The following is a 25,663-nucleotide window of genomic DNA, read 5'->3' on the forward strand; positions in this document are numbered from 1 at the left end:
CTGTTTTTACAGGCAGACCTTGGTGAGAATTGTTTTCAAGAGAGAATGGAGGGACACTAATGTAGTTGCATCCATTTTCAGACTGTGTCTAGGGAGGAAGCGAGAGGGTTTGCATGAGGGATCGTGATGGCAAAAAAAAAAAAAAGACATTCTGACCTCTCCAATCCTTCTGAGTTTGGACAAAGGATGGGAACTTCCACCATCTTTTAAACATCTGCTAATTTATGGGTGTTAAAGCATTGCAAATATTTGCTTTAACAAAAACAGAACCTGGGTTTGGGGAGTTGGGGTGAGTTTGCAAATATCCTAAAACAAATGTTACAGCTGAAACATTAACTTTAAGGTTAGAGTTACAGGCACAGCTGGGTTGTTGGAACAAGCCACGAGGGACATAGGGTGAGGCTCTTTAAAGATTCCCTTCCTCATAGGGCAGTGTGAGAGAGGGGGAGTCAGCTTCGCTGTCTGAACCTTGCCTCTAACCCTGGCCAGTATTTGTCCAATAGAAAGCAAGTTTCTTGAACTTGGAGACACACTTTTGTCTTTGTATTCTGACACCTATAGTGTAGTCACTGGCACATAGAAGGTGCTTAATAAGTACTTATTAATGGATTAATTGAATACCAGTATGAGTCATTCACACCGAATGAGAGAGTATGAATGGTTCATAAAAAATCCATCTCTCCTACTGACAAAACAATTCAAAGGATGTGGCTGTGTGACATATGTCACTATATGTGACATATGGGATTGTGTCAGTCCATATGGATGCGCCTCCTTCAGTTTACTCAACAGTAAAATAAGGAAGGGATTGTAAGCCTTTCCGAATCTAAATCTGTTGGTCTTATGATCTTGGTAAGCTGGTGGAGAAGGGAAGTGGGGTGGGGGGGAGGGAAAGGTAGGGAGAGCACCTGGGCGCTAGACAGCATGAGGTCACTAGGTGCCTGGATTCAGGGGATGTAGAGCTTCCAAAAGAGCACTGAAGGAGGCCCAGAAATGGGAAATCCACGGGCATCCGAGGCGAATTTTTCTTATTACACAATTTTATTCCAGTACAGCCCACAGTTCAGACTCTGTTTAAAGCAGTGCCAGAGTGTGCCTCACAGAATGTTTCTTTCCATATTATGCTTATCAGTGAAGCATTTTGAAAGTTGACCTTCTTTAAACAATTTCATTCCTTTGAAAAACTGGAAATCTCTTTCCAAGGTAAATCTCTTTATTGTCTCAATTTTTCATAGAATCTTTAAGTTCAGAGAAGTCAGGGGTTTTGTCCTCAGGGAGGTAAAAGGTCAGGGCTTAGCTCACCCAATCATAATTTTCTTGAGACAGAAGGGGCCCCAAGGAGCCCATGTTTCTGCTTTCAGGCAGAGCTATCCTTAAACCAGACTCGTAGAATATTTGATAGATCTAGGAGAGACCCTAGTCATCTAGTCCCAGGGATTCTTAACCTTGTGTGTGTCATAGACCCTTTTTGGACCTCTGCTCAGAATAATTTTTTTTTTAATTCATAATTGGAGAAAATGATAAATTTCAGTGAGAAGTTAGTAGAAACAATGACGAAATTTTTTTCCTCCATTCAAATTCATGGATGTTCTGAAATCTATCCACAATCCCCGTGTGTGTGTGTGTGTGTGTGTGTGTGTGTGTGTGTGTGTGTGTGTGTTTCTGTGAACCCCAGATTAAGAACTTCTGATCTAGTTGAGCCCTTCATTTTACTTATGAGAACAATGAAGTATGGGAAGGTGAAGCATGTTGGCTATTTCTACACAGCTAGAGAGAGGGGGAAACTGGTTCTTTTGGAAATGGAAAGATAATTTCAAAAATAACTCAAGGATTTCCACTCTGGTCTAGATCGCAGGCAGTTCTGGACCGTGTTCCAAAGAGGTGCCAATGACATAGGTGGACAAGCTTTGAATGGTGAGTTAGGAGACAAGAATTTGAGTTGATTCTGAAATTTAGAGGCAATGTGACCTAGGTGCTGGCTTTAAAGCAAGAATTCCACCCTCTGATACAACTACTTTTGTGACTATGAACATTCTACTTAACTTCTCTGAACCTCAGTTTCATCATCTGTAAAATGAGGTTAATAATACCTATAGTTTCTACCTTTCAAAGGACTCTTCATACATTCTCTTACTGAGAGGCTTAGAGGAGAATGTATGTAGAGCCCTTTGCAAACTTCCTTTTCCTTAAAAATGTTTGACTGTGCCCCCACCCCCCAATGTCATATTCCACTGACTCTTTTGTCCCACAGAGTTTTGCAACAAGTAAGTATAGTGAAGCAATACAAATTACTACATTTACCCCAACTGAAAAATGTATTCCTCATTCTGCACCTTTAGTCTACCATCTCTCGCTCTTTTTTTTTTTTTTTGGCAATTGGGGTTAAGTGACTTGCCCAGGGTTACACAGCTAGCAAGTGTCAAGTGTTTGGTCTGAGGCCAGATTTGAACTCAGGTCCTCCTGACTTCAGGGCTGGTGCTCTATCCACTGAGCCACCTAGCTGCCCCACAGTTTACCACCTCTTCCCCAGGAGATAGGACGCACTCTTCACCATCAGTCTCCTAAAATCGTGAGTGGTTACTGAAATGATCAGACTTCTGGAGTTTTCCTGGGTTGCTTGTGTTTACATTATAGTGGTCATTGTGTAAATTATTCTCTTGCTTCTGCTTACTTTGTTCTGCATCAGTTCATACAAGTCTGCCCAAATTTCTCTGACTTCTTCATGTTTGCCATTTTTAACAGTATAATAGTATTCCATTATGTTCACATGCCACAGCTTGTTGAACCATCCCTCGACTGATGGCCGCTTCCTTTCCAGTTCTTTGTTATATGAAAGTGTCACTCTAAATATTTTTGTATATATGGGACCTTTCACTGTCTTTGACCTCTATGAGATATATACCTAGTTAGTGGTATTCCAAGGGCAGCTAGGTGGCACAGTGGATAGAGTGCTGGGCCTGGAGTCAGGAAGACTCATCTTCTTGAGTCTTCTTGAGTTCAAATCTAGTCTTAGACACTTACTAGCTGTGTGATCCTGGGCAGGTCACATGACCCTATTTGCCTCAGTTCCTCATCTGCAAAAAAGAGCTGAAGAAAATGGCGAACTACTCTAGTATCTTTGCCAAGAGCACCCTAAATGGGAACACAAAGAGTCAGATATGACTGAAACAACTGAACAATACCAACAAGGTAATATTACAGGATGGCAAGATATTTTCTGTTTAGTGATGAATTTTTAATAATGATAGTGTTTATTTACATAGTGCTTTAAGGTTTGCAAAGAGCTTAATGAATATTATCTCATTTTATTCTCACAACAACCCTAGGATGAAGGTGCTATTCTTATTCCCATTTTACAGATGAGGAAGGTAGGCAGACAGAGACCAAGGGCCTTGCCCAGAGCTACACATGTATTAAATGTCTGAGACAGGTTTTGAACTCAGGTCTTCCTGACTCCAGGTGTAGCATCCTATCAATTGTACTGTCTAGCTGCCTTTTCGGTCAATTCCAAATTATCTTCCAGATGGGCTGGACGAACTCATAGTTCCACTAATGCTGGATTAGTGTTAATATATAGCCCCCCGCAACACTTGCCATTTTTGTCTTTTGTTATCTTTGCCAATTTGGTGGGTATGAGGTGAAATCTGAGTTGTTTTAATTTGCATTTCTTTTATTTTTTAACCACTTCTTTCAAATAGCTGCTGATAGTTTGCATTTTTTTAAATCTTTGCAAATTTCAAAGAGCTGTATATGTGTCAGCTTTTATTATTACACACGCTATGACCTTGGGTATCTTAAGTGACCTTATTTAACCACTATGAGCCTTAGTTTCTTTATCTGAGATCGAAGTAAGTAATACTTGTATTCCTTACCTGATAGTGTTGTTGTGAGGAAATCCTTGCCACGATCTATGCTATAGAAGTATCAACTATTGCTATTATTCTTAGCTCTCCCTTTGACTCACTTCACTGTCTTGGATAATTTAATTCAATTCATTTCAATTCCACAAAGACACCTTACCCCTGCAGGCCTCCCTCTGATATAGCTACATCTAATGCATTACTACCTCCCAGAGACGGCCTGTATCATATCAACATTTATAAAGTACATTGAGATTATAGGAAGAAAAGAAAGGCTAGATTTTTTTTTTTCCATTTTGTTTAAGAAAGGGTGGGATGGGACTTGGCCTGGTTTAGGTGCTTGTTAGATAATGAAGGTGTTGCTGCTTTTACTTTAGGTTGTACCATCTTTGTGTACATGAAGATGGTGTTAGGTCACTGGCAGGAAGATGGGTGGGCAGTTTGAGTTTGTCTTTTCCTAGTGGTGGAGATGAATCCCACTTCATTGTCCATGTTCTTTATGCTTTGTACCCCTGGTGACCTTTGGAATCCATTTGGAATCCATTTTGAGTTACCTGGCTGCAGCAAAGCGTGCAACCATGGGACAGAGTTTTTCTGCATACAAATCTGGCCAGAATAGAATTGAACTCATGCATTTTGGTAGGGAGCATCCCAAACTATAGCTCTGGCTTTCAACCTTATTGATACCACATTAAAAAAAAAATTAACCCTATTAACCCAGAGGGCATATTTGTTGTAGTCATTGGGTTTCCATGGCCGTACTTAGGTGTTTACCTTCTTTTTTATTTTTTCCCTTCCTCACCTAGCTCTTCTTATTTCCAAGTGGGTTAGACTGAAAAAACTTTCTGATTATAAAGTCAAGAGACACTGGCATAGGGTTAGGGGGAGGCAGTTTTGAATGACTCAAGTGTTGTCCTTCCTGGGGACAGAGAGGGACTTGATGACCTCCCAAAGTCTCCTGCTTCTATGACTCTGCAAGCACGTTTCTCTAAGTTGCTCATTCTTACATGGGAAAATATGCAGCTGTTTTGATTAAGGATCTCCCTTCAGGGGGAAAAGAAAGCCAGCTTTGTCCTTAGACCCAGACGTGAGCTCTGAGTCCAGATGCCTGCATTCCTAGACATTGTCCTGCTTTTCCCCGTAGAAGGACTACATGACTCACTCAAGCATTTGGGCTTTTGCTTTCCCCTGTGGCTTCTCCTTTTGGAAGCTCCACGGCCTCCTTACTGATCCTCCCTCTCCTTCCTTCTCAGGGATTGAGCAGTCAGGACAGGAGCAGGGTAGTCTCCATACAGCTGCGGGAATGGGTTTTCTTAGGTGTTGCCCTCAGCTCTAGCCTTGCCTCCTCCCACCCTGGCTCACGCTGGATTGCAAGCATTCTTGGCTTTCTTTCTCAGCTGCTGGAACCACTTCGGAGCAGCTTGGAGAGTTTCTTGTGCCCAGCTGGATTGCTCTTCTCTATTCCTATAGGCACCATTTTGCTCTCACTCTCTATTTTTCTGGGATGAGATGTTTGCTTTTGGCATCCCAAACCATATTTCTGGGCCAACTGAAGATGTAGCAGCCAATAACTCATTATTATGAGGAATGTTGTGGGGGAAGAGAAAGGGTGGAGAAATGGATTTGAAGAGAAAATGATGATAAAACAAATGACCTTTCTTTTTCTCCTTTTTCTTCCTTTCTCCTTTTATTCTATCCTTTAACTCCTGTCCTTCTTCCTTCTTCTACCTCTTCTTCCTCCTCTCCCCATCTACTCATTCCCTCTTGCCTTTTTTATCTATCCCTCATTTCCACTCCCTTCCAACCTACCCACCCCTATTCACCCATCATTCCCTCCCCAACCATCCTTTCCCTCCTTTCTTCCCATTTCTCTTTCTCACTTTCTCACTTGAATAGCTTCCAGTTTTATTGAGAATACATTTTATCCACTCCTTGCCTCTTTCTAGTGTAGTTAACAATACATCCCCTCCCTTCACTCCTCTTGGGCAGAGTTGCTTTACCATCATTGAATGATAAAGGATATACAAAAATTGTCTAGTCTAACATACTGCTTCTAGGCTACAATATGCTGAAGCCAACCCAGCAAATTCTTGATTGTGCTTTTAAATAGCTCCCTTGAATGTGGAAAGAACATTGGACTGAGAATTAGGAGAATTGGTGTCTAATTCTGGTCTCCAACTGGTCAGCTATACAACTTAAAAAATATAAAATAATGGATTTGGACTGCTTCCTTCCTGATAGTCTTTAAGTAAACCCTGGATGATCAGCTCTAAAATGGTGTTCTTCCCTGGCCCCCCCCCCCCCAACTTGGTCCTTCTTCTTGCCTCTTGACTCCATCCTAGTGGACTGGTGGAAAGATCAACATGGCTGCCCACACCACTAGTTTGAGCTGGGAGTCACCAATTCCAGTCCTCCTGGTGAGACCTCCCCAGGTCTGACTCTACATGCTAAAGTTCTCCAGGTCATTCCATTTGACCTGCCATTATACTCTGCCTTTATGACACTGCCATCTGACCTGCTGATGCACCTATAGATCCCTATGCATTGCCTTCCTCCCTGCCACTTAACCCTTAAGATTTCCTTCAGGCCTTTTCATCTACCCTGTAGCTGACCCCTCTTCCATTTGCTATTTCCCCCTTTAGAGTGTGAGTTTTTTGACAGCATGCTTTTTCTTTTTGTATCTTTAGCACTTAGCTTGGGGTGCTTGACAGATGGTAAGTGCTTAGTCAAGAGGGATAGCGGGAAATAGCGTTAGAGGGAGGTAACAATTTAGTAAGCACCTACTGTGTGTCGAGTACTGTGTTTTACAAATATTATCTCATTCGATCCTCAGAACAATCTTGTGAGATATTATTATCCTTATTTTACAGTTGAGGAAACTGAGGCAGAGAGAAGGGAAATGATTTACCCAGGGATACACAGCCAGTAAATGTCTGAGGCTAGATTTAAACTCAGGTCATTTTGATTCCAGGCCTGGGATAGGCCTATAATTTGTATGAGCCTGTAATTTCATTGGTATAGGGAACTCCCAAGTGAGGAAACTCTTCTTATTAATGCAGGAAGCACCTTGTCTCTAATTTATAATCTTAGAGAGTTGCCTAAAATACTGATGTGTTAAATGACTTGCCCAAGGTCATAGAGCCAGCATGTATTGATGAGACTAGAGGTTAGGGGTCCTGGAATCCCAAAATCACAACATGGGGGTCCTGTCTGAAAGAATTTGACCCAAGCCTTCTTTCACCCAAAAGCATGATTTATTGAAGATTTGCCATGTTAGCCAGACTCTTAAGGAATCTGAGCATCTATGGGCTATTGGCTAGATTGTGAAAATCTGAGCATCTTAATGGAGACAAGATGGACCTTATATACAGAAAGACTGTGGGAGGGATCTAGGAGTGGCCAAGTAGCCTATGAGGTAATAGAATTCCAGGGAAATGAAGCCTAGATAAGACCAAGAGTGGGAAGTGGCCTGGGGCCATAGGAGGCAAGACAATGGAGGGCCAGGCTAGGTCAAGGATAACAGAATTGGGGGATTGGGTATAGCCAAGGGACGGAATCATGGCCTCAGGGGAACACCAAAGATCTCCTTGATCAAGTGGGAGAATTCAAGGACAGTCCAAAGGTTTTCTAGGGCCCATAGACAAATGGGGCCCAAACTGGTACAAAGGTCCCACTTTGAGCCCATACCGCATCAGCAGGACTTAAACCCAAGTTTTCCTGGTTTCAAGATCACCTTTCTGTCCAGTACCCTACTGCATTCATTCATTTATGATTCTCCAGACTTTGGTTTCCCCATAAATAAAACAGGGTTGACTGGAACTGATAATTAGAATCATAATATCAGAGCTCAAAGGGAGCTTAGAGGTTGACTAGTCCAACGACCTCATTTTATGTGAACCAAATGGTCGATTAGAATTTTTAGAGTTGAAAAGTATCTTGGGAGGAAACCAAGGTCAAGTAACTTGTCCAGAGTCACATAACCAACCAGTCTCAGAGTCAAGCTAGAACATGAGGCTCTCAGATTCTTCTGGTTCTCTAGCTAAGACTTTCATCCTGAAGCCAGCAGGCACCTCTTCCTCAGCTCAGTGGGCTGTTACACATTCTACTGCCTCCTCACTCCAAAACTACTATGGTCTTCTACTAAACTGATGGTATCTTGGTCTCCCCAATGATAGGGATGGGTTCTGAACTGAAAATACCATGTCTTTGGGATCTGAACTCTAGAAAGGGTAAAACCCTGGACTTTCCCACATGGCCAAATCTCTGGTGTTCCCCCTGAGGCTATAATCCTATCAACTGGCCTTTCATTATGGCCTATGCTCAATCACCATATTTTTGTTACTCTTAACCTTGCCCAGCCCTCCATTGTCTATTACCTCCCAGGGCTCCTGGCTACTTTACCCTCTCTAGACTCTATTCTCAACCTCCCAGTAACTGCCATCAAGATCCTCCCTAGATCCCTCCCACAGTCTTTCTGTATATAAGGTCCATCTTGTCTTCATTAAAGGGCTCAGAGTCTTTAAGAGTCTAGCCTAGGCTTAGATTTTTATAATCTAGCCAATAGGTCACAAATATTCAGATTCCTTAAGAGTCTGGCCAATGTGGCGGATAATAAACCTTGCCTTTGGCTGAAATAAGGCTTGAGTCAAATTCATTTGAGCAGGACCCATGTGTTGTGATTTTGGGGTCCCAGCACCCTAAACCTCAGCACCAATATCCCACTACAGTGAATCCTGCAGGTTGTTACTAGATCGATCTTCCTCAAATTATTTCCAGCGTGTCATACCCCAGTTCAAAACTCTTAAAAGGTTACTCATCTTTTACAGGATTAAAGTTCAGGCTTCTCAGTCTGGAATTCTGGCCTTCTACAATCTTGAGGAATTTGTCATTCCTCCAAAAACACCTGTTCAAACTCAATCTAACAAGCATTTTATTAAATGGCATATAAGACAGCGTATTGGATTTGGAGTTTGGAAGACCTGAGTTCAAATTCTCCCTCAGATGCTGATTGGATGTATGACTTTGGATAAGCCACATCTCTCAGCCTCAGTTTCCTCATCTGTAAAATGGGGAAATTATAGTACTTATCTTGGGATTGTTGTGAAGATCAAATGAGAAAACAAAGTATTATAGAAATGATAGCTGTTATTATTATTATGACAATGAGTAAGGCACTGTGCTGGGTACTAGAGTTACAAAGACCACATGAAACAGTCCCTGCCTTCAAGGAGTTTATGTTCTAGCGAGGGATAAAAAATATACAAATGGGCAACACAAGTGTGTAGTGCTGAGGCTGTCAGGGCTGTCGCTCTTACCTCTGTCTATGTGGGTTGGGGCTATTTCTCCCCATTCTCAGCTCTCCCTGAGGGAGAGTTTTCTACTAGAATCAAGCCTAAGACTATGGGAAGGGAAAATGGTGGAAGGCCCCACCTTCAGCTTAACTGGTCATGGCCTATCCTATAGCTGGACTGCTGACTCATTCATGGCCAAGCTGAGGAATCGGCTCCAGCCAGACAGGTTTACTCAGGGTCGTTCAAATGTTCCCTGCCCCTTCCAGCCTCTGCATCTTTTTTTTTTTAACAATAAATTTATTTATTTTTAGTTTTCAACATTCACTTCCATAAGATTGTGAATTCCAAATTTTTTCCCCATCTCTCCCCTCCCCACACTACAAGACAGCATGTAAATTGATACAGGCTCAACATATACATTCATATTAAACCTATTTTCACATTAGTCATGTTGTAAAGAAGAATTAGAACCAATGGGAGGAACCACAAGAAAGAAGAAACAAAAAAAAAAGAGAAAGAGCAAATAATATGCTTCGATCTGCATTCAGACTCCATGGTTCTTTTTCTGGATGTGGACAGTATTTCCTATCATGAGTCTTTTGGAGTTGTCTTAAATCCTTGCATTGCTAAGAAGAATGGCCTCCCCCTTCCTCCCACCTAGAAGGCCCTCTCTGTCTTCTCCCCTTATTTAAATACATATTAGCCATAAGCCCTACTTCCACTTTGAAGCCTTCCCTCACCATTTCTGACCCACTGTGATCTCTCTTGTCTCAGATCACTCAGAGAACACTTAGTCTGTCACTCATAAGGCCTATATCACTGAATCAGGAAACTAATTAGGAAACATCTCATGAAACTTTACAGTTGGGAAAACTGAAGCTAGGAGAGGTGTGGAAGCATATTAACAACCTCCTTTTGTTATAATTGAAACTATTAAGAATTAGTATTTTCTCCAGACAAAAACCCTGAAAGTTCCCTAAGGGAAACTGTCAAAGAGAATATTGCTTTAGAGGGACTGTAGGAAGATGGTTGTGTGCTAAGAACTAGAGGAGCCCAGATCCTCTGTAAATATCCTTACAGCTTAGAACGCACTAATCTAAAAAGAAATAAGAATCACATGTAGATTTCTCCACTTAGCCAGGGATCCGTGAAAGATCCTCAGAATTGTGTAGATCCCATGGGACAGTCCTGTCTAAATGGAGAGCTTCATCTGCTTGCTGACTGATGTGGGAGCTAATGTAGCTTATGATCCCCACATCAACCCCCACCCAGTGGAATCCTTCCTGAAAAATTACTATGAATAACCCTGATCCAGGTCATTAAAATGTACTTATTTCCCTGTAACAGAGTCTGATTGAGGATGTGTGTAGTTGGTGTGTCACTGAAATTTTCAGCAGGATTGCCATTTGGATTCTTAGCGAACTGCTTGTCTTCAGTGTTCCAATTGTCTATGAAAAGTATGACACAGATTGGCTACCATGCTGGCACTGTTCACAATCAGACCAAGTCAGTGCAGAGAACCAAGCAAAACTCCCTGGCATCACAGAAGAAGATAGAATAATAGCCCAGAACATGCAAATCCAACAATTACTACAACACCCTTTAATAATTATAACCACTGTTACTTGGACCTATGAATGACTATGCTCCTTGTCAGCTTGAACCTTTATTCCAAGCCTTTTTATGTGGTTGGACTAAATGCCCTCCAAGGTTCCCTCCAATCTCTAGGAGTACATTGTTATAACTTTTAGCCAACCAGTCATTTTTCATGTTATTTTTAAACCAAAATCAGACTCTAAAAATGGGGATAACATTTTAGCTCAGCTTATTATTTTTGTAGATGGTAAAATAAAGACAATAAAAAGAATTTGAAATCTCAAAAACCTGTGTAAGAGATCAAGAACAAAGGCTGAGGTAGGAGAAATATCTCTTGCCTAGTTAAGATCATTGCCTTCCCCATCCTTTGACGCAACATAGATGCTATGATCCACAGTTAATAATTTGGAAAGAATTAAGATGTCAATCGTAGGGAGGAAGCCCTTTCAGCCCTTGAGGGGAGTGGTCAAAGAAGGAATCAAGCAGTTCTAGTTAAAGATTGGGGGCAGCTAAGTGGTACAGTGGGTAGAAAACAGGACCTAGAGCCAGAAAGACTCATGTTCCTGAGTTCAAATCTGGCCTCAGACACTTACTGTCTGTATGACCCTGGGCAAGTCACTTTGCTCATCTGTAAGATGAGTTGGAGAAGGAAATGGCAGACTGCTCTATTATCTTTGCCAAGAAAACCCCAAATAGTCACAAAGAGTTGGACACAACTGAAATAATTGAAGAACAATATAACAACAGTTGAAGATTGAGTGACTACTGTTGTTCTATAATGTTAACCCCAAATAATATTTTAACACATTATGACATTTCCCTTATTCAAGATTCTTATAAATATTGCCTTACCTCAAATTGTCTTGGGGCAGAGATATGTCAGAAGTCATGAAGGGACATGATACTATACCAGTTTGTATATATCTCTCTGATAGAAATGCCTGAATATAAAATAATGTTAAATTGATAAAAATTGTTTCTAATGGACGTATTTTAAACACAGAATATATAGTATTAATATTTTTTCCTTGACATAAATAAAGTCCAAGGCCACAGAGATAGTGAGCTAAAATGTGTCTAGAACCCATTCCAGTATTCCTTCAACTATTTAGAAGAGCAGTGAGATATAATGAAAAGAGGACTGGAGGTAGAGTTCAGAAAGGGATCTGGGTTTGAATACCTCCTATTTAACTCTCTGAGCTTCAGTTTGCTCATCTGTAAAATGGACATATAATGCTCATGATAATGTGTCTCAAAGAAGCATTGTGAGGGAGGTAATCTGTAAACTTTAAAGTTCTATAGAAATGGCAGGTATTATTATAATACCAGTTTTGTTTCTTTGCAGCTGAGTCCTTAGCATCTGATTGGCTGATAAAGTGAACTCCTAGTTGAAAAGTAAGCTCCTAAAAGGCAGAAGCTTTTATTTTTGTCTTTATAATTCTAGTAACTAGCTCAGTATTTTTTTGCAAGTAGATGCTTAATAAATGCTTATTGAGTTAATCTGAATGGAATTAAACCTGGTAATTGAAGCGAGCTAAGCATTGAAAATCTTGTCCTCAATTCCATCTCTACTCCAGTTTGGGGGGGGGGTCTAGCTTGGTGCTTCCATTCTCAATAAGTAGTCAATAAACATTTATTAAGTGCCTACTATTTGTCAAGCACTGTGCTCAGCACTGGGGATACAAATATGAAGGAAGACAGCCCTTGTCCTCAGCAAGCTTACAATCTAATGGGGAAAGATGACATACACAATGAACCGTAAGGAGGGGAAGGTCCCCAATGTGAGCATATGGTGGGGAAATCAGAGACGTCTCAGTCTTGAAGTAGTGAAGGTGGGGATTGAGGAGACAGATGTCTGCGCTGAGCTCTTCCTTAAATAGAGATTTTGAAATTCATGGCTTTGCTCTTTAATTAGAGGGGCAAAGTGTAGTGATGAGGTGTGAATACTGAGGCTGATGGGACCTTGCAGAATGATGAGCTTTTCCCAATGTTGAGCTTCCAAGGCTTGGTGGAATAGTTGTCATTGTTTGTCCTTTCTTGAAGAGGACCCATGACATCAAAGAGGTGATGCCATGACTTGCAAGTGAATTGGATTTAAGAGAGGGAGGGCTGTGCAAAGTCATCAGCCTTACTTTCTCCTCCAGAGCCGTCTGAGTCCAGTGGCCAGATATCGATCAAGATGACTGGAGAAGGCCCAGGATGCAGTGGGAGACCTTGGACTTTTCAAGCTAAGGTCTTTAACAGGTCTCAGTTTGACTGAGGCAACCTTAATTACTGAATGGATAGAAAGTAGTTTGGCCAGGTGGGGAATGAGGCAGCATGGTGTACGCAGAATGCTGACACTGGAATTAGGAAGACCTGTGTTCATTTCTTGCCTTTGACATTAGCTGTGTGGGCAAGTCATTTAAGCAATCAGAGCTTCATCTAGAAAATGGCAATAATAATGTCACTCAAAGGGTCATTGTGAGAATTGAGTGACTGCAAAGAAATAGATAAATTGGCTATTATTTTTATCTCCTAAATCAGAAGTGTCATAAGCATGGCCTGCATTGGCTAGCAGCATTCCTGAGTGTGACCCAAACCAGATTAAAATGAAACACAATTGGAAAATATTTAACAAAATAAATAAAAATACAATAGAACATAGATTGGGCCAGCTGGGTGGTACAGTGGATAGAGTACCAGGCTGGAATCAGGAAGACCTGAGTTCAAATCTGGCCTTGGACACTTGCTAGCTGTGTGACCCTGGAGAGGTCACTTACCCCTGTTTGGCCTAGTTTCTACATCTGTAAAATGAGCTGGAGAAGGAAATGGTAAACCACTCTGGTATTTTTTGCCGAGAAAACTCCAAATGTGGTCACAAAGAGTCAGACATGACTAAAATGACTGAACAACAAAGAACATAGATAATATTAATATATTTTTCTAAGTCAATATGTGACTTGCAGGGAGCCTTGTATATGGTTTAGACGTCTTATTAGCCTGTTTCCATATTCAAATAGACCAAACAGTTCCAAGTACATCTCTTTGCATCAGTCCCATGCTCTTCACTCACATGGCCTCTAGTCTAGTTCAGGCCTTTATTGCCTCTCACAGGGATTATTTCAATAGCCTCTGAATTGTTCTCTTGGCTTTTAGTCTGTCCCCTCCATAGATCTCCCAAATGATGTTCCTAAAACACAATTGTGACTATGTCAATCCTCTTCTTGAAAAACCTTCATTGGCTTCCGGTTACCTTTATGATCAAATACAAAATTCTTGATCTAGCATATGAAGCCCTACATAATTTGACTTTCACCTACCATTGCTATCTTATTTGCATTACTCCCCTTCGCACTCTCTCTAATCCAGTCAAACTGGCCCTGTAGGCGGCATTCCATTTCCTCCCCTTTATACAAATGGTTGCCCCCAAGCCTAGAATACACCCACCTCTTACAATTCCTAGTTTTCTTCTAGACAGCTCAGGTGCTACTTCCTATACAAAGCCTTTACTGATTTTTCCTGATTATCTCTCTCTCTCTCTCTCTTTCAAGGTTTACAAACTGCTTTATAAACATTAACTAATTTTCTTTACAACAACCCTGGGAAGGGTAGGTGTTATTTTTATTCCCGTTTTATAGGGGAGGAAACTGAAATAGATACCCAGCTTCACATAGCTAATAAGTGACTGAGGCCAGATTTGAACTCAGGTCTTCCTGACTCTTAAATACAGCATTCTATCCACTGTACCACCTAGCTGCCTCATATATATGTATGTGTGTGTATGTGTGTGTGTGTGTGTGTTGATATATATGTATACATATATGTACATAGATTTATATCTATTGTGTACGGATAGGGAGGTGGAACTGTGCTAGTGAAAAGGGGGGAATAGTTACTCCTCTCTAGCTGCACCTTAGTGTGAGTGGCACTAATCTCCCTCAGTTACTCCCTCTGGCCTCCCTTTGGGTGTGATCCCTTGAGGAAGGGTTTCTTTTCAAACCTGACTTGGGAAAAAACCGTGGAAAAGGGGAAATGACTGAACTAAATCATCTCAGTGAAGCTAATTATCAGCTTAACACTTAGAAACCTTTCCCCACCAATACTGATAAGCTCATTTTGTCTAACTGGTCTAGAGCTCTCTTTGGGAAGCTATAAAAATATGAATCAATCATTTTCTCTTCTGTATAATTCCCATGCTGGGAAGGTCCTAGAAATTATTTAAAAAAACAACCCAAAAACCAAAAACCTCTCTCCTGGGTACTTTACTACTATTACCTCTCCCTTGGCCAACATTTAGCAAACACACAGAGAAATCAGCAATTCAGTGGCTGACCATTTTATCCCAGAGAAACCTCAAAATTGAAAGCAAAACAGACTCTTAAGAAAAAGCAATTGGGAAACGAGCTCATTCCCCACCCCCTCCACCCCCCACCCCCATGCAGATTCATCAGTTCTGTTCACGGTCAGCACAAACAGTTCCAGCCACGTTGTATCTGTTCACGTGGCTTACTTACATTTTGTGTTAGTGACCCAGGTTTTGCTCCCCTGACAATTTTCTCCCAATGGTTGTCCTAGTGGCTGGGGTGGCAGCCGTCCCTTGACCGGGCACCATCTTGCTTATAACCCATCTCTTAGCCTCACTCCTGTCTCACGTAGTTGTCACCTCTGATATGATCATCTCTATTCTACTCTATCAGGTCATGTTCCTGCCTAAAGATTATTTTTTCATCTATCCTTGCGACAGCCTAGAAGCTAATCTTTCAGTCACAATTTCAAGACTCTTTAAGGGTTTGAGCAGAGAGTAACACATTGGGGATTGTGTCTGCCAGCAGACAGTAATATCTTTATCCTTTATAACCTGGCCCTTTCCCACCTTCCATCTTAAAGTAATTCTTACACTTACTCTTACATAGCGACCATTCCTTCTTACACCTACTCTGTGATACAATGACCTTGTCTTCCTTGCTGCTCCTCACACAAGACACTCCCTCTTTTGACTCTATGCATTTTCACTGGCTGTCCAGTCTCCCATGCCTGGAATTCTCTCCCTCCTCATCTCTGCCTTCCTTGGTTTCAGTTAAAGTCCCACTTTCTGCAAGAAGCCTTTCTCAGTCCTCCTTAATCTTGGTGCCTTCCCTCTGAGATAGCCCCCAATTTATCCTGTATGCATCTTGTATAAGTATTCTTGTTTGCATGTTACCTCCCCCCATTAGACTGTGAGCTCCTTGAGAGGAGGAATTGTTTCTTTCTTTTTTGGTTGCCTTTCTTGGTGCTTAGCATAGTGCCTGGAACATGGGAGGTGCTCAATAAATATTTGTTGATTGACATTCATCTGTATTTACTTATGTTATACTGGTTGTATCCTCTTATTAAAAGGAGAGCACCTTGAGGAACTATTTCATTTTTGTCCCTTTTTTGTTTCTACATATCCACTGCTTAGCAGAGGAAGTGTTTGTTGAATTTTATTGAGTTAAAAGAGGAATTCCAAAGGGATTTTGAAGGTCAAATGCAGGGCTCCAAACAGCTATTTATTGGTGACAGCTGGGGAAGAGCAAAGGAATTTAATTCAATAAATATTTGCCAAGTTCTTATAATGCACAAAGCACATTTTTATGGACACACAACTGGCTGAGGATAGGGAATAGAAGATCCCAATGTGTCTTTTTTTGTTGAGTTTTTAAGGAACAATTTGGCTCAATAGAACTAACTGCTGCTTTGAAGGCTCTCCTTAGACAAAATGTTTCCCACTTGCACGTTAAAATTGTGCCAGACTCTGACTCTATTACTGAACGGACTATAGAGATGACTTTGTTCAACAATTTGGAGCATCAGGTGAGGTATAGACATGGCGCGAATGCTGGACTAAGGTGTTTGTCAGTGGCATAGAACTGGGCCTAGAGAAGGCCCCAAAGAAGGATTCTTTATTGATGGAAAGGTTTAGCACATACCTCCATTTACAACTGACATTGTATTGAATACACTGAGCCTCAGGAAAGTCTCTTCTGTATAATCCACAGCAATGCAAAAGAGATTGTACTAACTATTGTAGAAAAACAAAGTGGACGAAAAATATACATTACTCAGACTATGATGTGCAGTTTGATGGATGGCTGCTTGAGTTAGTCCATGAGATACAAATATCTTGTGCAGACATAGGACACAGACCATGAGCTAGTGCCAGAAATGAGTAGTAGGAGAACATCAGGCTGAATTGTTTTTGTGTAGAGCTTTCAATTATCCCTTCATAAAAGCCTATCTCTTTAACAACAAAATTTTCTTAGAAATGGTATGTGGTTATGAATTATGGAACACTACAATCCTGGAAGAATCAAAATTACAGGTGACTGAAATGGCAAATGAAATATGCATGATGAGATCAAATGAGATAATACATGTAAAGTGTTTTGAAAATCATAGAACTCTATATAAATGTCAACTATAATAATAATTATTATTATGGTGGGTATAAATAGTCTGAAGCATATTACCAATCACCATTTGTGTATAAGAAATAAAGTAAAATATAAACTATTTGAGAATGGGAATTGTTTTTGTATCCCCATGACCTTTCACATAGTAAGCACTTAAGCAATGTTTGTTGAATAAAACTAAGCAGTATAAAAGACATCATTAAAGATACATTGACAATAAAGCAAAAAGAACAATAGATAGATAGTCCAGGTACTACATTAGTAGCCCCACCTTTCTGCCATTTTTTATTTATTGTTATTGATATCTTTTATATCACCTTCAAATCCAAATAAATCTCTCTCCTTCCCCCTACCCACAAGTCATACTTTGTAATAAAGATTTAAAAAGAAAGAATTGAACAAACTAGCTGACAGTTCAACAAAACTAACCAACAAATTAGCCATGTTTATTAGTGTATGCAATATTTCAAGACTCATATTCCTCTCTATCTGTGTAGAATTAGTAAAAGGACTAGAGGAAGGAACGAGTTTGTTGTATTGATCCTCTAATGAAATGGTATCAGACTAAAATAGAAACAGAGCCACTAAACCATACATGAGGATTACTGCAGTCTTTATGTTGACTTAGCAAACCACATATTAACATTATCTATATTCTGTTATATTTGGATTTATTTTGTTAAATATTTCCCCTTTATATTTTGATCTGGTTCAGGCCATACTCTGGAGGGTTGTGGGTGGTATTTTTGACACCACTGTTCTAATGCATTTATAAAGCATTTTATGGTTTATAAAGTACTTTTCCTCACAACCACACAGTGAAATAAGTAGTATAGGTATTACTATTTCAGTTTTACAAATGGAGAAACTGAGGCTGGAAGAGAACTTGGATATCATTAAGCCCACATCCCCTCATTTTACACTGGCTTTTTTTTTTTTTTACAGATAACAAATCTGAGGCCAGAGACATTAAGAGACTTGCACAGGGTCACACAGTAAGTGTCTGAAGTCAGATTCTAACCCCTAGGTCTTCCTGATATGAAATCAGGTACTCTGTCCACATTGCTTCTAAGTTACTTTTCTGTAATCACATAGGAAATAAACATTTCAGGCAGGATCTTTCTTGGCTCTGAGTACAACATCTATCTGTTATGTCATTGCTGTCTATGGAGGAATTTTTAAATGGAATGGATAACAACAGCCTAGAACAGGATGTGTGTGTGTGTGTGTGTGTGTGTGTGTGTGTGTAGATAGTGTGTGATAGATAGACTTAGAGCTAGAGGGGAACTTAGAGGCCATCAAGTCCAACTCTCTCATTTTATTTTCCTTTTTCGCATAAGTAGGTTTTTATTGTAGGTCCTTATAAAACATTCACTTGATTTGATTTTTCTTTCAACAATTAAACTTTCATCTGACTACATGCTTCTTTCTGTACACAGAGGAGAGGCCTATATAGTTTTAAAATATAGAGATGTTTCTAAGAGGGACTATTACAAGATCTCCTCTCATTTTTAGTGGAAGTTGCCAGGTCTTGTGTGATCCTGACTATAGTGTCTTGGTACTTGAACTGCCTCTTTCTGGATGCTTGTAGTGTTTTTTTCTTTCATGTGGGAGCTCTGGATTTTGGCTAAGACATTCCTAGGACTTTTCCTTTGGGGATTCCTTTTAGAAGGTGATGATTAGATTCTTTAGGTTCTTTCTATCTTTGCTTTGCCCTGTTGTTCATTTTTGATTTCTTGAAATGTGGTGTCCAGCCTTATTTTTTTAAAAATCATACTTTTTCAGGAGGTCTAATTATTCTTAAATTAGCTCTCTTTGACTTGTTTTGCAGATCGTTGTTTTTGATAACATATAGCTTACATTTTCTTCTACTTCTTCAATGTTTTGATTTTGTTCTAATATGAAATTGCTCTTACTGTCTCATGGAGTCATTGATTTGTGTTTGGTCTATTCTAGTTTTTAGGCAGTCCATTTGTGAGAAAGGTTTGCTACTTTTTCTTATGAATGTCATTTTCCTTCCAATTCTTTCCTCAAAAGCTTTTATTTCTTTTTTTTTCCCTTTTTCATTCATTCATTCTTTTTTCTTTCTTTTTTAGCTGTCTTTTCATTTCTTCTAGGTATTCATGTAGTCCTTATGGAGAATCCATTTTTTTTTCCTCTTTGAGTCTCTGCCTGTAGTTGTTACAGAGTTAGATCTGAAAAAAAAAATTGATCCCGGTCAGTGTTTTCTATATTTATTTGTCCTTCCAGCTTTAGCTCCTGAACTGCGGCTTTGTTCCAGGGCCAGTTTCCATCCCCTGCAGTACTTTTGGGTCAAGCAATCAACCCTGCTAGGGGATGCTCTTGCATCTGGGCTCTTGCACTGATTTCTACCTCCTGGGTTAGGTCCCACTTGATCACTGAGGTTCAGAGTAGTGCATTAGCAAGGCCTATGCTGGCATCTCAGGATACATTGTTAGGGACCTCAGATCCCCTTTGCCTGACATGATCTGAGCTCTGTGGTACACATTGGCTGCTGCCCACTGCTGCTCCCCATGGCTTCCAAGGTCCCCACCCTCAGGCTTTCTGAATGCCCTGGGAATTTCTCAGGGGACTCTTCCATTCTTGCTGCCCCCAGACACTAAGAGTTGCAGATTATACAGGTGTGCCACATCTGATCATTCTGGTGTTCCCTTTGCTGGAAGGGGCTTCATTTCCTATTTCCTATGGACTTCTTTGCTGACTTTTAAAACAATTCTGGGGCAAGAAGAAACTTACTGTAATTTCTTATTGCATTTCTTATTATTTGGGTTGGCGCAAACTTCAGGGGTTTGGGGGAGATGGCCAGTTTGCCTCTGTTCGGATAGCCATTTTGACAGAAAGTCCAACTTCTTCATTTAACAGATGAGAAAATTCAGCCTGAGAAGGATTAAGAGACTTGTCTAGGGTTACACAGTCATTAAGTGTCTGAGGCAAGATTTGGACTTAGGTCTTCCTGACTCTAAACTCAGGAGTCTTATCTACTTGTTAGACCTAGCTATAGAGTGGAGGCAGAGGAGTTGGGGTGGGAGAGGGATATGTGATTTGCATCAAGGAAGAACCACTTGTATGGATGAAGTGTATAATCCTTTGAAGTATAAAAAAATACATGCAGAGCACTGTGCTCAGCACTGGGTGGTGGTGATGATGGCAGAGAGATAGACAGGTATCTTTGTTGACTGAGTTCACCATCTACTAGAAGGAAGGAAAAAAGCCGGAGTAGAAAGAAACACAAGTAATTCTAAACCAAGATAGAGCGTGGTAAGAGCCTAAGAAAGGATTGGGAGTTTCCTATGTGAGGTGTAAGGAAGGAAATTGAAGGAGGTTTCATGGAGAAGAGAACATTTGTACTGGGTCTTGAAGAGGACCAGGCAGGAATTCGAAAGACAAAGTATGATGGTGGCAGGGAGCATTCCAAGAATGGACTGAGCCAACTTTCTTTGCCTTGTTGACCTTCCCCCTTGTTCCTTTGAGATCTGTTGTGATGCCAAGTGAAACTGTGGCATTCTGAACAGTTATCAGCTGGTGGTGGCAGCCCAGTGATTAAAAAGGAGATTTAGAAAACAAAAATATGGCCAAATCTATTTTTTTTCTTTGTAGAGGTGTGGAATCTATGGGTGTGGAATATTGTATGTGCTTTCAATTCTGGAAGATATACTGGTTGGCTTTAATGAACTGTTGTTATTCTCTTTTTTAAAAAAAAAATCCTTATTAAAAGGGATGACTCACTGGGTTGGGTAGGGAAAGGGATATATTCTGAAATGAAAGTGACGTAAAAAAGCTATTAATAAAAATAAGGTTGAAAATAGAGAAGACAAGGGATGAGAGGAATCATAGGGCATTTTTGTGGTGCAGGGCAGGGCAGGGGAAGATAAAAATTTATGAAATACAGATCTAGGTATGAGAGGCCATATTCTGACAACCTAGAATAGTAGTAAGTAACACTGAATTAAATTCAAGACATCGGGATTCCAGTCCCACTTCTGTCACTTACTGGTTACTTGACCTTGGATAAATCAATTAACCTTGCTCAGTTTTCTCATCTATAAAATCAGGGTGATAATACCTGCCCTGACTACTTCAGAAGGTTGCTGAGAAGACCCTGGAAATGAGTTTTCTATGAGTCATCTATTACTGTATATATTATTTGAGGCCCCTTTTCTCTCACTGAGCCCAAACCACCAAGATCAGGCTGAGGCCAAGTTTGTGGATAAGGAGAGGCAGAGGAAATATGCTCAGTTCCCTTTCACCTGGGCTAGAATCCTGCAGCCCCTGTCTGAGCCCCAGTCTCCAGCACCTTCAATCCTCCCTAAGATGCTTTAGGAGGAATGGAATAATTTTCTGTTGGCACTGGGAAGGCTGTTCATTTTCAGGATGGCTGAGGTTGCCAAGATGGGGAATAAAAAAATAAAGAGCTGAGCTTTATAACGGCCGGCCGCTCAGGAAATAACAAGGGATCCAGCAGATAAGCCCAGTCCGGTCTGGATATTTGTCCCTTCTGAAACTTCCTGCCTGGCTATAGATGCCAGCTCTCCCCATGCCTGCAAGAGGCTGGCCTGGCCAGGGACTCAAGCTCTGAGTGTTGACTCTGGTGTCCTGGAAAGGATGAATTCACAAGTAAATTGGCAGAGGTAGAAATCAACAGGAACCAATAACAGCCCTGATGGCTGGAAGCATGCTTTGTCTTGCCTGTGTCTGTGATTCTGTGTGCACTAGCATCCTAAGGCCTCTATAGCTCTGCTGACTCCTCTCTCTCCCTCCCTCCCTCCCTCCCTCCCTCCCTCTCTCTGTCTCTCTGTCTCTCTGTCTCTCTCTCCTCTCTCTCTTCTCTCTCACTCTGTCTCTCTCTGTCTCTCTGTCTGTCTCTGTCTCTGTCTCTCTCTGTCTCTGTCTCTCTGTCTCTGTCTCTCTCTGTCTCTCTCTCCTCTCTCTCTCTCTGTCTCTCTCTGTCTCTCTCTCTCTCTCTTTCTCTCCGTCTCAGTCTCTCTCTCTCTCTCTCTCTGTCTCTCTCTCTCTCTCTCTCTTTCTCTCCCTCTCTGTCTCTGTCTCTTTCTCTTTCTCTTTCTCTCCCCCTCTCCTTCTCCCAGATAACTATCCCAGTTATGAGAGGCAGAAAGTAGGGATAGTGGAAATAGAGCACTGGACTTAGAGTTAAAAGACTCACGCGTCAGCTGTGTGACTATGGACAAGCCACATTACCCCCTCTTGGTCCTGGTTTCTTCATCTGTAAAATGAGGGAAAGGAATAAAATTTGTACTACCTGACTTGGGTTCTGAGGCAAGTAATTAATAAACTATATTAAATGCTATGAAGTCATGAATTATTGTTACTAGATAGCCAAGCAAATGGTCCGCTTGGAGTTTGGAAGACCAAGGTTCAAATCTCTACCTGTCTCAGCAAGTCTTTTCTCTGTACCTTAGGCACCAACCTTGGACCCATCTCTTAAGTCATCACAGTCAAGTGGAAAGAACACTTACTTTGGATTCATTCACAGGACCTAGGTTGAAGTCCCAGCTCTGACACTTGCTCCCTATGTGATCTTGGGCACATCACTGAGACACACTGGCTCTGCTTCCTTGCCTAAAAAGTGAGGGGCTTAGACAAAATGGTTGCTGGAATTCTTTCCAACTCTAGATCTAAGGTCATAACTGGCGCTGCTATCTGTTGGTGAAGGGAGTTTCCCCTATGCTAAGGGATTGGTTGAAAGTTCTTGCCCATACTGATGGATGCATCTAGTCACCTACTTTGTTGAATGACTATAACTATGTCTTATGTGTATGAGGGGATAGGTATGAGTCTTTGTGTGTCTAGGTCCAGCTCAACAGGTTACAATCAAATGCTTATGAAACCAAGTTTCTGGGCTCTGTTACTACTTTGAATCATTTGCTTCACAAAGTAAAACAAGCTGTTCTCTGAGCAAACACTGAATGCCTAGTTCCAAACTAGCTGTTTCATTATTATCTGCTTGTGGCTCTAGGAAGAACCAAACTAGAGCGCAGGGATGGCTCCATGAAGCCCAGCACCACTACTGGAAAACCAACAACTCAAGGCATTTGCCCTATTAATTCACACAATATCTTCTTTTGTTAAGGGCACTATGTTTCCCATGTATGTGTATGTCGAGTAGGACAAGTGAGAGAGAATAGCTGTACTTAATAGAATCACAAAACGAGCCTTGCTCGATTAGTCCAGGGCCTAGAAGAAATCAAGAGTGGAATGAGAATCATTCAGGCATCTAAACAGCATGGGAGAAACACTGCCTCTCTTTTCTAAGTCCATTTTGGTTTGGTTTTCACAGACAATTCTGTTGGTGCTCACACTGGATTTTTGTTATTAAGCTCATTCAGTAGGGAAGAGGCAGTGTGGTATCATAGGTGACACCGGAGACAGGAAGGACAATTCTTGCCCCTGGCTCAAATAGCTAGGTGGCCCTCTGAGCAAGCATCTAATTCTTCAAGCCTCAATTTTCTCGTTTGTTAAATGGGGATAATAATATCTCCAACTTTGACTTAACGTGGTTGTTACGAGGCTGAAATGGCATGATGCTTATAAAGTGTACTGGAAACTTTAAAGTGCTATATAAATGTCATTACTATTATTGTTATTATTATTTTTATTTAATGGAAAGTCAAGAGTGTCAGAGACATCGTTCATAAATGTGGGTGGGGCCAGTGCAGATTTTTTAGAAAACTGTGCAGAGCTTCAGCCTAGGCTTCCATTCTGAAGTAAGCTTCACAGCTTAGGGTTCAGTCCCTACGGTAAGAATGAATTTGTGTCCAAATTAATTTTTAAGCCCTGAAGAATGTTAGGCTAGGAGTCAAGAGACCCTGGCTTCGGTGTTTGCTCTGATACTGTCTGGATGTGTGGCTGAACAATTGATTACCATCTCCAAGCCTCAATTTCCTCACCTGTAAAGTGAGGGTAGGATCCTAGTTTTGGAGCTTGAAGGGACCTTAGAAGCCTTCCAGCTTCCCTAAGTAATTGTTCCTTGGGCTAATGAGTTCTTAAATTGCCATTGGGTTTGACAAAGGTTTTGTTTTGCTTTTCTTTTTGTTTTTCCACCTGGGATTATTTGTTTTCTATGCTTATCCCTTTTTCTGTCTGGGATTGTAAACCAGAAACTAGAGGTGTGTTGAAGCTGACTCTTACCTGCTATTAAGAGCTGGTTTTTGAATTTTCAGCGTAAGCACCTACATCTTTGAAACTGGCAAATATTATACATTAGGGCTTGAATTATTGAATTGTTTTGCTGATTGTCTAGACTTAATAGAGTGATGGAGAAAATGTTAATAATGTAGATTAAGTGTAAGAGTGTGTGACGTCATTTCTGGAGAGCAAGTTGTTAGACATTTACCAGGACACCCCTGCTAAAACCCTGAGTACATCCTAGAGCAGAGCTTTTAAATGGATCTTCCCTTAGTGCAGCCAGTCAGTCAATACCATGAATTATAAACTATTAAATCTTGAAGGGGCACTCGGGCTTTTGGGATACCTTGCATGGCGTCTGGGGAGCCTTAGGCTGCAGATCTTTGTTACAATGACGACATTTTTAGCTGGGAGCGGGGGTGGGGGGGGTACTTTTCCAGCCTGTGATCCACCGGCTGACCCCTCCGGACTCCTTCAGCCTTCGGTTCTCTAAGACTTACCCGGGCTGTCTTAGGTGGTAGCTACCTTGCTTATAGCGACGAGGGCTGATGAACTTTTGTTGCTTTTGGACTGGAACCCGACTCACAGAGGTGGAGTAGAACTGAGGGGTCATGTTGTTGAACACCCTCGCTTCTGCCTGAGGCGAAACTGTGAACCTGTTAAAAACCTCGTGTCTCCATTCTGAACCCTCATTCTCTCTCCTCTGTTTCCCTGATGGAATCTGACCCCCTTCTCCCCATCCCCCACTCCCAAGATCTGATAAACTAATTCACTCCAAGTTGTGGATGACTGGCAGTACCTTAAGATTTTATGTTTCCAATTCAATTAAATTCAACAAACATTTAACCTTTATTTGGGAAGGGAGCCTTAAGCCCAAGGGCTGAAGCTGGGCATTTTAGTGAACAGCCAGATGGCAGAGGAGGATTTGGGAGATGTATCTGGGCCTGCCCCAGACCTTGAAATCACACCCCATAGACTGCCTGCTCTACTCATCATATGTATGACCAGCCCCGCTAAGGCACCACTGTGAGTAATGTAGGTTGTGTTTTAAGACCTCAGCTGAGCTATAGTTTTCCCAGTCATCATCATTGTGTAAAGGATTTTCATAGCATCCTGGTGTTCGGTGGGAATGACTGGCACCAGATTCTTACTGTCTTGGAACTTAGTCACTACAGCAAGGTAGAAGAGGAAAACGGTGGCAGAAATAACCAGTTAGGGCTACTATCCCTATGCCTGGATTGCACTCTTTCCTCAATCCATCTCTACTTCCTTGCTCCAAGGCTCATCTCAGGTACCACCTCCTCCAGGAAGCTTTCTCTGATATTCATGGGTGTTAATG

The 25,663-nt window shown here is 41.2% G+C and overlaps 1 long non-coding RNA gene across 1 annotated transcript; it reads right to left on the reverse strand.

Annotated features, from left to right (window-relative positions):
- Positions 1-18,463: 18,463 nt before the first annotated feature.
- Positions 18,464-22,414, reverse strand: LOC110208419 (uncharacterized). The gene is made up of 2 exons (XR_002324493.2): positions 22,343-22,414; positions 18,464-19,355 (listed from the first exon to the last, which is right to left on the reverse strand). It is a non-coding gene; the product is annotated as an uncharacterized LOC110208419 (long non-coding RNA).
- Positions 22,415-25,663: the final 3,249 nt, after the last annotated feature.

The sequence above is a fragment of the Phascolarctos cinereus genome, unplaced genomic scaffold, assembly GCF_003287225.1.
Source record: "Phascolarctos cinereus isolate Bilbo 61053 unplaced genomic scaffold, phaCin_HiC Scaffold_2;HRSCAF=192, whole genome shotgun sequence".
Lineage (NCBI taxonomy): Eukaryota > Metazoa > Chordata > Mammalia > Diprotodontia > Phascolarctidae > Phascolarctos > Phascolarctos cinereus.